Raw genomic sequence first — 12,146 nt, 5'->3', positions numbered from 1 at the left:
CGGCGGTCGACTGTGTCTGTTCAAGGATTTGGATTTGTCCTTCGATATTAGATTTTTTGGTTTGTCGACTTGTTTTCTGATGAATGGTAGTTTATTTTTTTCTATTTCAGCTTTCTGTTTTAGTTGAATTCGTTGCGACTTTGATGCATCGCTGAGAGAGCTTCTGGATCGAGGTTTATTGGAACCACTTGCACGTGAAATAGTGTCTGCTGCATCCAGTAGAGCGTCCTCAATGCGGTTCATCAGTTGATCTATGATGTCTTCTCTTTTACGGTACCTTCGTTCTTGGATCGAGTATTCTTTGTTACTCTCTGCTGTATTTGTTCTTTTGAGAAATGAGAGGAAGTCATTTGCACAATCACAATAAGTAAGCTTAAGATGTCGAAGCTCTACTTTTATCTTACACAATTCTTTATAGTTATTTTGTGTAATAATTTCATCTATGTCAGCTATGATTTCTTCAATCTTTATCCAAGCATTTTCTTCCTGAGATTTATAATTTTTCAAAAAGGTAGAATCAAGCCTTTTTCTGTCATGGTCTTCAGTCGACGTTTATCCTCAGATTCCTCTGTCTGTTTGTGTACATCCTCACTTTCCTCAGCGTTGACATCCACCGGTTTTCCTCCAGTTGCCATATTTAATCACCAATGTCAGCAATATGTCACAAACAGCTCACGGTAGATTTTCACATACATATGTAAAACTTATACGGTACCAATTTTGATGCACCAGATGCGCATTTCGACAAATAATGTCTCTTCAGTGATGCTCAACCGAAATCTTTGAAATCCGAAATAACTATGAAGTTTTAGAGCTAAATATAGCCAAAAACAGCGTGCCAAAAAAGTGGAGCCAAATTCGTCCAAGGATAAGAGCTATGCATGAGGGAGATAATCCTTAATTTTGAAATGAATTTCTAAATTGTATAACAACAATTAAATATACATCCGTATTTTCAAGCTAGTAACGAAGTACTTAGCTACTGGGCTGTAGGGACCCTCGGGGACTAACAGTCAACCAGCAGAGGCCTCGACCCAGGGGTCATAATGTAAAACTTATACGGTACCAATTTTGATGCACCAGATGCACATTTCGACAGATAATGTCTCTTCAGTGATTCTGAACCGAAATGTTTGAAATCCGAAATAACTATGAAGTTTTAGAACTAAATATAGCCAAACACATATATAAACAAACATGTCACTGTCCAAGGAACACAGGAAGTATCACGGAATCCAAGGTCATGGTACAGGTAAGGAGAGGATTAGGTGGGAAGCCCAGCTTTACAGGTATCCGATATCCGCGGAAGAACGTCTTATCCCCAGGATAGGTCCGTTCTCGATCCTCGACGGGTGGTTGAGGTAGAATACCCACGATTTTGTTACTGTTCTGCCACAGCTCTCTGTTTCGACAGTAAAAAATGCCCAGCAGTTTTATCTCTTTATTCATGTAGTAGTAATTACGGTAACAAACTGAAATACATATAAACAAATTCTGCTCACACATATATCAGAATAGTAGACTTAATAAATTCAGAATTCTCACATTTACTTTAGAAAAATAGAATTTTAGAAAATATATAATTCAAATAGCATAAAAATAAATAGAATGAACATACATCTATACCACAAGATCCATGGAAAGCGTCCCACGCGTGTGACTTAAGGTCATGTGTAAGAATTATTCAGAAAAATGAAGCTTTATATCCTATTGTTTTGGGTGTAGTTCATTTATTAATATTACAAAACTAAAGACACTTTTCAAGTACCACAACATATATACGCCTCCTGTACTTTCACTTCGCATGTTTACTTAAGATGTCAAGGGTCATATGTCGTCATTTGATCAGATTATACAAGTAGATGATCATAAATCGACACGGTGCACAGCCAGCTGTACATAAACCAATAAAAACATGACAGAATAGAAATATATGTTTCACAGAATCGAGTATTCACTGGCCAAATTGCATCATCCGCTTGCAAATAAGTTAAACATGGTCCGCAAGATGAAAACCTACCCCTGCACTTTGTTTATTTGTGTTTTCTCTCGAGTTCAGTGTATTGTTCAAGAATATTTCAAGATTTGGACAGTTATTTCTAGATAAAGCCTTGATCAAAGCTTTAAAATAATCCCATGGTATCACAATACATTTATTTTCCTCTTACCGCCGTCCAGTTTTATCGTCGATATTCATGTAAACACGCTATCTAATTAATATTCAAACGCAGTACTGATGTTACAGTAGAATATTGATCCAAAATTAGATACTGGAAAGGGACATAACACGACGGGAAAATTACAATTTATTATGTAAATGTATACATGATTCATGTTCACAGGACAACCAATGTATTTAACCAAGAAATATTTACTTTAGTTTTAATCTTTTAACTCTCTCTCTATATATTGTTTATTCGCCAATCAAGGTTCCTTGGGAAAGCAATGGAAATAAATAACAATCATTCAAAAGTACTAATACTGTCAGAGTTCACACTTCTGCACTGCACATATCTATAATTATTTATGAAAAACTGATTGCAGACAAGATTTAAATTAACAACATGGTATATACAATAAAAAACCCGACTGTTTCACACATCAGTTTCTGAGACAGCGGATAAATGTTGTGTGAATACATATAAAATTGTAATAAAATCAGTATAATTATAGTTTAACAAGCACACTACGCAAGTATAAAACACATGTATATGCAGGATCCAGTTATTTTAACCCAGATCCCCACGGGGCTTTTCATAAAGGAAACCAATGAAAATAATGAGAGAGAGAGAGAGAGAGAGAGAGAGAGAGAGAGAGAGAGAGAGAGAGTACGGTTACTATTGGTTGGGTTATAAATGATAAACATAGCCTAGAATACAAATATTACACCCCTACTATGTAATATTTAGAATCGAATAATTTACGCACGACCCCTTAGCACGAGTTATTCTCCCTGAATTTTGAAAAAAAGTAGAAAAGAAAACAGAACGACTGACAACATACCGGCTATTTTGATGAACTTTTGCTTAGTTTTTCGTGCTTGTGTGTCTGTGGGAAATACAATGAATTATTGTCGAACTCGAAGGATGGCATCCGTGACCGATCTACAGCATCTACCGACGGTGGACTCGGAAACATTGATACTATCACCTATAAGTTTGTGGTATGCGCCTGTCGCAAAGAATCTGAGGCATACAAACAGCTGCAAGAGCGGAGGTAAGGCATTGTTTTTTGTGCTGTCTATCAAAGCCCCGCCTATCAAGTCCAGTAGATACACGACTGATGCCTGCCGAAATCTATACCGCTCGTAAAGCTCATCGTCCGTGTAGGCTTCTAAAGGGTTCAGTCGGTCCCGAATAACCCTTTTTGATGGTCGATTCCGATATCTCAGAAACCTACGGCGTCTGCGACGTCTACCTGCCATATTGAATATGCTTGAGGAAAACTTTAAGGTTGCTATGAAGCTAACCTTAAATATTTGAGGATTTCCTCAAGATTATCACTTGAGGAAACCTCAAATTGATGTGGTGACGGTGACTTGAGTGTGAAGTTTTAAGTATTTGAGGGAAAACCTCAGAGTTGAGGCTGAGGAATGAGTTGAGTGATGTTGGTGACGGCGGGGCCAGATTATAATCAGATCATTGATCCGCTCCGTTATTGTTTTGTCGTTACAAACGTACAATGTTTGAATACAAACTAGGGTTTAAAATGTTTCTGAAATTAGCTGTTAAATATAGCTGCCTTGGTTACTGGGAGTACAAGACCAACAGTCCGGTACAATATATTTATTACCAGACAGTTAACAGGCACTGTCCCCTGGTGTCCCCTGTAATCAAGTCAACAATTCATACCTTCTTTACTGAACACTTCATACAATTAACTGTTTTCATTTATATAATCATTCTATTCTAACCTCCCTGCATTAGCATAAAACATTCAGAACAACTGGATCCTGCATGTACATGTGTTTTATAATTGCATATTGTACTTACTAAACTATAATTATACTGATTTGATTACAATTTTATATGTATTAGTAGGGTTCTGGATTGTAATCTCAGGTGGGGGTTCAAATTATATGTATTATTAGAACTCTCCGGGCGGGAAGGTAAATATATGCTATTACCCGCCAAATCAAAGGAACTGAACCTCTGCATCTTCTCTTTTTTTTAAAGGTATATATCTATATTTTACTGGATGTTTTTATGATGATAGTTATGTAGTATTTGTCTAATGTGTAGAGTAATTTGATGCATTCATTATTTCATGCAGAGTTTACGATAAAAGTGTAGGGATTAGATTTTTCTGCAAGTAAGGATCAGACCGCATGGCGTGTGACGTCACATGTTGTTTATCGAAGTACTAGTCAAGGTTTATTCATATCGAATATCTAGTCATGCATTTATCAGTCATAATATCTTTAAAAAAATGTAAGCTTTTCATCAGGTTGTATTGTATAAGCAATATCATTTACAGTTACCTAATTTTATAAATGTTGTCATTGTTTACCCATGAATTTACATCGGGTTTGGATGCACTTAAGTGTACCAATGTTTACATATGATTTGTAGTTAGGCTATGAGCCAAGGGGGTCCATCGGTACCACCTGAGCTAACTAGTTATGATACATATTTTTCAAAAGCTTCCTACTCCTAGATTGAAATTAAGTATGATAACACTTCAGGATACACAGCTTTCTATGTGTTATCACATTACTATTTAACGTGCAACGCTGGTCGTACAATTTGAGGAAAGTGCAGTTTGATAATCAATAGAAATGTGATGATGTTACCAAATTCAACCAAACTTTGCTTACAAATGCCAAAATACATGTACGTCTTTCTGTTAGAAATATCAAACACTAATGTGAAATAAGCCCCTTTCTGAATCAGATGAGATGACGATTATTTCACTTTTTGCACCTGGACAATGTCCCATGCAGCTTTAAGCAATGATCATGGAGTAGAATATCTGCATATTAAAATGTATTTGAATATTGATATCTGAATGCAAGGTGAAGATAACGAACAGTGATCAATCTCATAACTCCTACAAGCAATACAAATTAGATAGTTGGGCAAACATGGACCCCTGGACACACCAGAGGTGGGATCAGGTGCCTAGGAGGAGTAAGCATCTCCTGTTGACCGGTCACACCCGCCGTGAGCCCCATATCCTGATCAGGTAAACGGAGTTATCCGCAGTCAAAATCAGTGTACCAAGAACGGCTTAACAATCGGTATGAAACACGTCAGACAGCATTTGACCCAATGCGAGGTTGTATTGACGAACTAGATCGTTATAACGACCATAGAATTTGCGAAATGCTGACTTCAATCGAGACTGTTGAAATCCCTGTACCATCAACTTGTTTGTCAGTAGCTTACCTCGATTTAAAAACTGACTATACCCAGAACAAGCTCTTGCATATCGAATCAGTTGAGATATATAAACACCATATGCAGGTGATAATGGAATATTGCTACATAAATGTGGGAAGTTGACGATGGAGAAGCTGAAATCATCCCGTTTGTCATACAGTTGAGTTGTTAGTTTGCCGTTAATGTCTACTTTCAATAAAATATCCAAGTATGAAGCAGAAGTGGACGACTCTGTGGTGTCCTTTATTTCGAGCTCACAGGGATATATCATTTTTAATAGACAAAACGTCATCGATATATCTAAAAGTCGAATTGAAGGTCACAGCGAGAGATTTTTTCTTCTCACGTAGAAGTTTTTGAATAAATTCTGCTTCATATGAATATAAAAACAGGTCAGCTAACAAAGGAGCACAATTCATGCCCATGGGAATTCCAACAGACTGTTGGAAGACCTGATCACCAAAGACCACGAAGATATTGTCAATGAGGAACTCTAGCATATTTTTTATTTCAACTTCCGAGTATTTGTGCGTGGAATCAGAGTGGTGTTTAACAAAGTAAGTTTTTGAATGACTGATCACTAGTTATGAATATTTCCGTTTTCCGTTTTTGTTGAAGAAGCAACTGTCTATGATGTCAAAAAGTCTAGTCTTTAATTTATCGTGAGGAATGGTCGTGTATAGTGTTGAAAAGTCATAGGTTTTAATGCTATTGATTTGGGAAAAATTCTGTGATTTCAAGTTTACTAAAAGTACTGAATGTATATAAAATATACGACATATTGTGGGGAGACGCTTTCAGGTCTTGGTGATCTCTACATGAAATCAGAAATCCTGGCACAAGGGTCTATGACTGGTGTATTTGAAGGCAGATCATACAAAAGAAGTGTCAGGGTGCACTGATGTGCCCTGGTAGCTTTGACAGTGCTTCCTCCCGTGGGTAAATAAACAACTATCCTGAAATGCTGGAAGCTGTTAAAGAACTAGAAGACCTTGTTGAGAGCTTCAATGATGATGTCGGATAAGCTGCGTTTGGTTTACTGCTGGGATAGCCCGTGCTGACTAATGTCTTTCATTTATGGAATGACTTTCTGAGCTATTTGAGTCATGGCTACGGAGAACTATCCGCCTTCTCGATGGCATGTGTTGACATCATCCAGGACATCTTGTTGGGCCTGCTTTGAGCCTCTTGCGAGGGACATCTGCATGTTTAAGCCATCCGACTGATAATACCGTGGTGCTTTGCGTATGACAGACTGAATTGCGCAAGATACATCCCTGCATACTATGCTCGAATGACCAATCCTCCTGCCACTCATCCAGACATCTACGAGGCTTTCAAAGAAGGCAATCACTTTAACCTACATACTTGTTGACCAAACAACTGATGTAACCGTGAACAGGGAGAGCCAGACAGTAAGTGATACCACCAGGTTCAGTCTGAAGCCTGGAGATGTCATCAGGTATCACCCCACAGCCGAATACAAGAGTGGCTTTCTGATCAGACTGGCACAAGGTTGAACATGATTCAGCATAATTGATCATCCTGATCTCCAGAAATCGAACCGAGACCAAAACGAAGAGGCAGTCTCCTTAGTGGAAGAAACACTTTATAGTTGGATCAATTCCTTTGAGAGCAACCTTTACTTAGTGTTTCAACAGGAACTGCTGCACCGAAGGAGGTGGTTGTGGATGAAAGGTGAAGATAACGAACAGTGATCAATCTCATAACTCCTAAAATCTCAAGAATGCACACACAAAAGGCTTACTACCTACACCACATTCAGGGCAGAGGCACTGGAGACAGATTCACAAGTAAAGAAATTTCATGATCCTATGAAAAAGAGTTCTCTAAAGACGTTTGGATCAGTTATTAAAAGAGACAGACAGAATTTGCTGATGGCAGATCAGTCATTCTGAAAGGTGAGAGGTTGTTGTTGGGAAGAATTATCCTGATTGGACAGAAAAGAGATCTCAACATGAAGGATATGCTGTGCTTTCCTCTGGGACCACTACCCTGGTCACTGGCTGCACCTGATGGAAGTCTTTGTAAAACCAACAAAGCTGTTTTGGCCACAAACATCAAGAAAAATGCACCACTAACTGACTCACTCCCTATTCAATCAGCAACGATAATCGATGGAATAGCCCTTGTCCAGTGAGCTTAGTCTGATGACCACCATCCTACATTTGATGAAGCTCCCGATCGTATCTTATCGATGGACATCAGTGAGGCATCAATGAGCACCAGAATGGATATCGCCTTTGACACATACCAGTCTATCAGGTACAATGAAAGGGCCAACAGGGATGGGATTGCGGGACTACAGGAACAGAACATTGCACCTGGTCAGAGGATCAAGTCATGGCGTAGATTCCTGGCACAAGAGGGTGACAAGGTGAGCCTGATCAAGTTTTTGGTCCAGGAGTGGAGAAACGAAAAGTATCTGGAGAAGCTTGGTTGTCTTCGTAGAAGTCCTCTTTGTTACCTGTGAAGAGAAATGCTACCGATTCTTAGCTGTCAGATGCCATGAAGTGCCTGAGCTGGAATGCGCCCAGGAGGAAGATGATGACCATCAGCTTCATGTTGCTCATGCTGCTGAAGGTGGATATGAAGCTGTGACCTGATGACCAACTCAAATGTCACAGGTGTGTTTGTATCGAACTTCGCATTTTGTAGAGCTATCAAAGCACCAATGTACCAGAAGAGTGGAGGAGGCATCCACACCAAGCGGATATACATTGGCAAAGTTGCATCCTCTCCGGGATCTTCTTTTTGTGCTGCTCTTCAAGAGATACTTCCTTACACTGGCTATGATTCTGTCAGTTCTTACCCAGGAAAGGGGGAAATTGCGCTACTGAATATGTTGAAGCCAAATGAAGAGGTGCAGAAGGCTTTCTATGACCTTGGCAAGGACTAGAAACTGTCCCATAAACTATTCAAGAAATTAGAAAAGCTCACTTGTTAGCTGTACGTTCCAAAGCAGCGAACATATGGAGCTCAGATACCAGTTGTTCTGTGCGAAAAGCGGAGATATTGAATTTCACTAGCTGCCCTCTGCCAGGACTTCCTGCAGAAACACGCCGCGAAAGTCAACTGCCAAGCTGAATTATGGCGACGCTGTCTTGCAAGTGATCCACAGTCTCCTGACCCAGCCCAGAGTGGGTGGGAAATTGAAAATCGGGATGGTGAGGGTATTCTAGCGATAGACTAGATGAGCGTCCAGCCAGCACCTGACGCCATTCTAGAGTTGTTGGAGTGCACATAACCCAAAACTTGTGGGATCAAAAGCTGTGTCTGCCTCGAGAATGGGTTAAAAAGTATAGATATGTTCAAAGTGAAAGACTGTGACAATATGCCACCTAGCGATAACACTGCTCTGCCAAGTTTTCTCGATAGGGATGATAATGATGAAAATAAAGAAAAGGATTAAACTGTTTGTACTGGAAGTGCAGATGGAGTGAGAATTGGGGTGCGGCTTAAATGTTCTTGATTATGTGCATTTGAACATGTAGCATTCAAACTGGAATAAGCAGGTGTGGCGTGTACAGAGGATGATAAGCTATGATAAACATTTTTAATAATTGTAAATGAAGATCAGCGTGTTAATATAACGGTATTTGTTTTATCTATTTGCATCACAATGATCGTTTAATGACTCACTTCTGGATTAATGTTGATATGAGTTTATAAAAGAAAAAAAAATCTTCTAAACAAGATATCTTTGTGAATAAGGAAGGCAATACAGTAATCAGTATATTACTTGGTAATAAAGATCAAGTTGAACTTTTGAGGGTTTTTATCTGGACGTAAAATCCACTGATACAATATCTGAAAAGATTTCCATAGTCTGGATCGGTTATTTTATCACAAATGGTGGTCTATATTTTCTACGCTCGTATTCTAACGAAATACGAATTACATTAAATACCATGTGTTAACACAGCATAAGCTGTGTGTCACCAAATGTTATCATAGATTTTCCAAGTCTAGGGGTATTGAAGCCATAAAAAATCCATATTTGAATTAGTTAGCTCTACTGGTACTGATGACCCCCATTTGAGGGTCTGAGCTCATGGACTAAGTCGCACGTTCTTTTGTTTATGAATGCGTTTCAATAGTAATCAGGGTTTGGTCATTAACCAGTGTGCAGAGATACATGTACCTGTTATTACCTTTTACTATCAGTGTCTTAGTTTGATGGAAGGCTTTAAGGCCTGTGTAGCTAACATGTGGAGTACATTAGTACTATGTAACATTCATTAATGTTAAAATATATGCTATTACCCGCCAATTAAAGGAACTGAACCTCTGCATCTCCTCTGTTTTCTTAGGTACTATATACCCGGCTACATATTCACACAACACACTTATCCGCTGTCTCAGAAACTGATGTGTGAGACAGTTGGGTTATTTTATTGTATATATCATGTTGTTAATTTAAATCTTGTCTGCAATCAGTATTTCATATATAATTATAGATATGTGTAGTGCAGAAGTGTGAACTCTGATAGTATTAGTAATTCTGAATGATTGTTTTTTATTTTCATTGCTGTACATCCCCCCTTTCCCAAGGAACCTTGATTGGCGAATAAACAATATATAGAGAGAGAGTTAAAAGATTAAAACTAAAGTAAATGTTTCTTGGTTAAAATATATTGGTTATCCTGCGTACATGTATCATGTATACATTTACATGATAAATTGTAATTTTCCCGCCATGTTACTTCCCTTTCCAGTATCTAATTTTGGATCAATATTCTACATAAGTACTGCGTTTGAATATTAATTAGATAGCGCGTTTACATGCATATCGAAGATAAAACTGGACGGCGGTAAGAGGAAAATAAATGTATTGTGATACCATGAGATTATTTGAAAGCTTTGAACAAGGCTTTATCTAAAAATCACTGTCCAAATCTTGAAATATTCTTGAACAATACACTGAACTCGAGAAAAACACAAATAAACAAAGTGCAGGGGTAGGTTTTCATCTTGCGGACCTTTTTTAACTTATTTGCAAGCGGATGATGCAATTTGGAATACTCGATTCTGTGAAACTTATACATTTCTATCAAGTCATGGTTTTATTGGTTTATGTACATCTGGCTGTGCACCGTGTCAATTTATGATCATCTATTTGCGTCTTGTATAATCTGGTGAAATGACGTCATATGACCCTTGACATCTTAAGTAAACATGCGAAGTGAAAGTACAGGAAGAGTATATATGTTGTGGTACTTGAAAAGTGTCTTTAGTTTTGTATTATTAATAAATGAACTACACCCAAAACAATAGGATATAAAGCTTCATTTTTCTGAATAATTCTTACCCATGACCTTAAGTCACACGCGTGCTCGTTATAACGATCTAGTTTGCCAATACAACCTATCATTGGGTCAAATGCTGTCTGACGTGTTTCATACGGACGGTTAGGCTGTTCTTGACACACTGATTTTGAGCATGGATAACTCCGTTTACCTGATCTAGATATAGGGCTCACGACGGGTGTGACCGGTCGACAAGGGATGCTTACTCCTCCTAGGCACCTGATCCCACCTCTGATGTGTCCAGGGGTCCGTGTTTGCTCAACTATCTATTGTGTATCAGGGGCGGATCCAGGAATTGCGGTTAGGGGCGCCACTTTATGAGTCAGTGGGTCCAGAGCTCCTGGATTTTACAGATTTTATGGAGCTTGAAGAATTTCTCCTATTTAGTCATTTGTACTATTTTCTATTATTGAATACCAATCACATACAATATAAACATAGACATGTGAATACTAATCACATACAATATAAACACAGACATGTGAATGTCAATCACATACAAGATAGACACAGCCATGTGAATATCAATCACATTCAATATAGACACATATATGTGAATACCAATCACATACAATATAGACACAGACATGTGGATGCCAATCACATAAAATATAAACACAGACATGTGAATATCAATCACATACAATGACACAGATATGTGAATATCAATCACATACAATATTGACACAGACATGTGAATACCAATCACATACAATATTGACACAGATATGGGAATACCAATCACATACAATATATAAACACAGACATATGAATACCAATCACATTTAATACAGACACAGACATATGAATACCAATCACATTTAATACAGACACAGACATATGAATACCAATCACATTCAATACAGACACTGACATGTCAATGCCAATCACATACAATATAGACACATATACAGGTGAATATCAATCACATTCAACAGAGACACATACATGTGAATATCAATCATATTCAATACAGACACAGGTATATGAATATCAATCACATACAATATAGACACAGACATGTGAATATCAATCACACAATATAGACACAGACATGTGAATACCAATCACATACAATATAGACACATATACATGTGAATATCAATCACATACAATATAGACACAGACACGTGAATACCAATCACATACAATATAGACACAGATATGTGAATACCAATCACATACAATATAGGCACAGACATGTGAATACCTATCACATACAATAAAAACACAGACATGTGAATACCAATCACATAAAATACAGACACAGACTTGTGAATGCCTATCACATACAATATAGACACAGACATGTGGATGCCAATCACATAAAATATAAACACAGACATGTGAATATCAATCACATACAATGACACAGATATGTGAATATCAATCACATACAATATTGACACAGACATGTGAATACCAATCACATACA

Source organism: Ostrea edulis, chromosome 2 (assembly GCF_947568905.1).
Source record: "Ostrea edulis chromosome 2, xbOstEdul1.1, whole genome shotgun sequence".
Classification (NCBI taxonomy): Eukaryota; Metazoa; Mollusca; class Bivalvia; order Ostreida; family Ostreidae; genus Ostrea; species Ostrea edulis.
The sequence above is the reverse complement of the archived record's forward strand: the minus strand, read 5'-3'. Positions refer to the sequence as shown.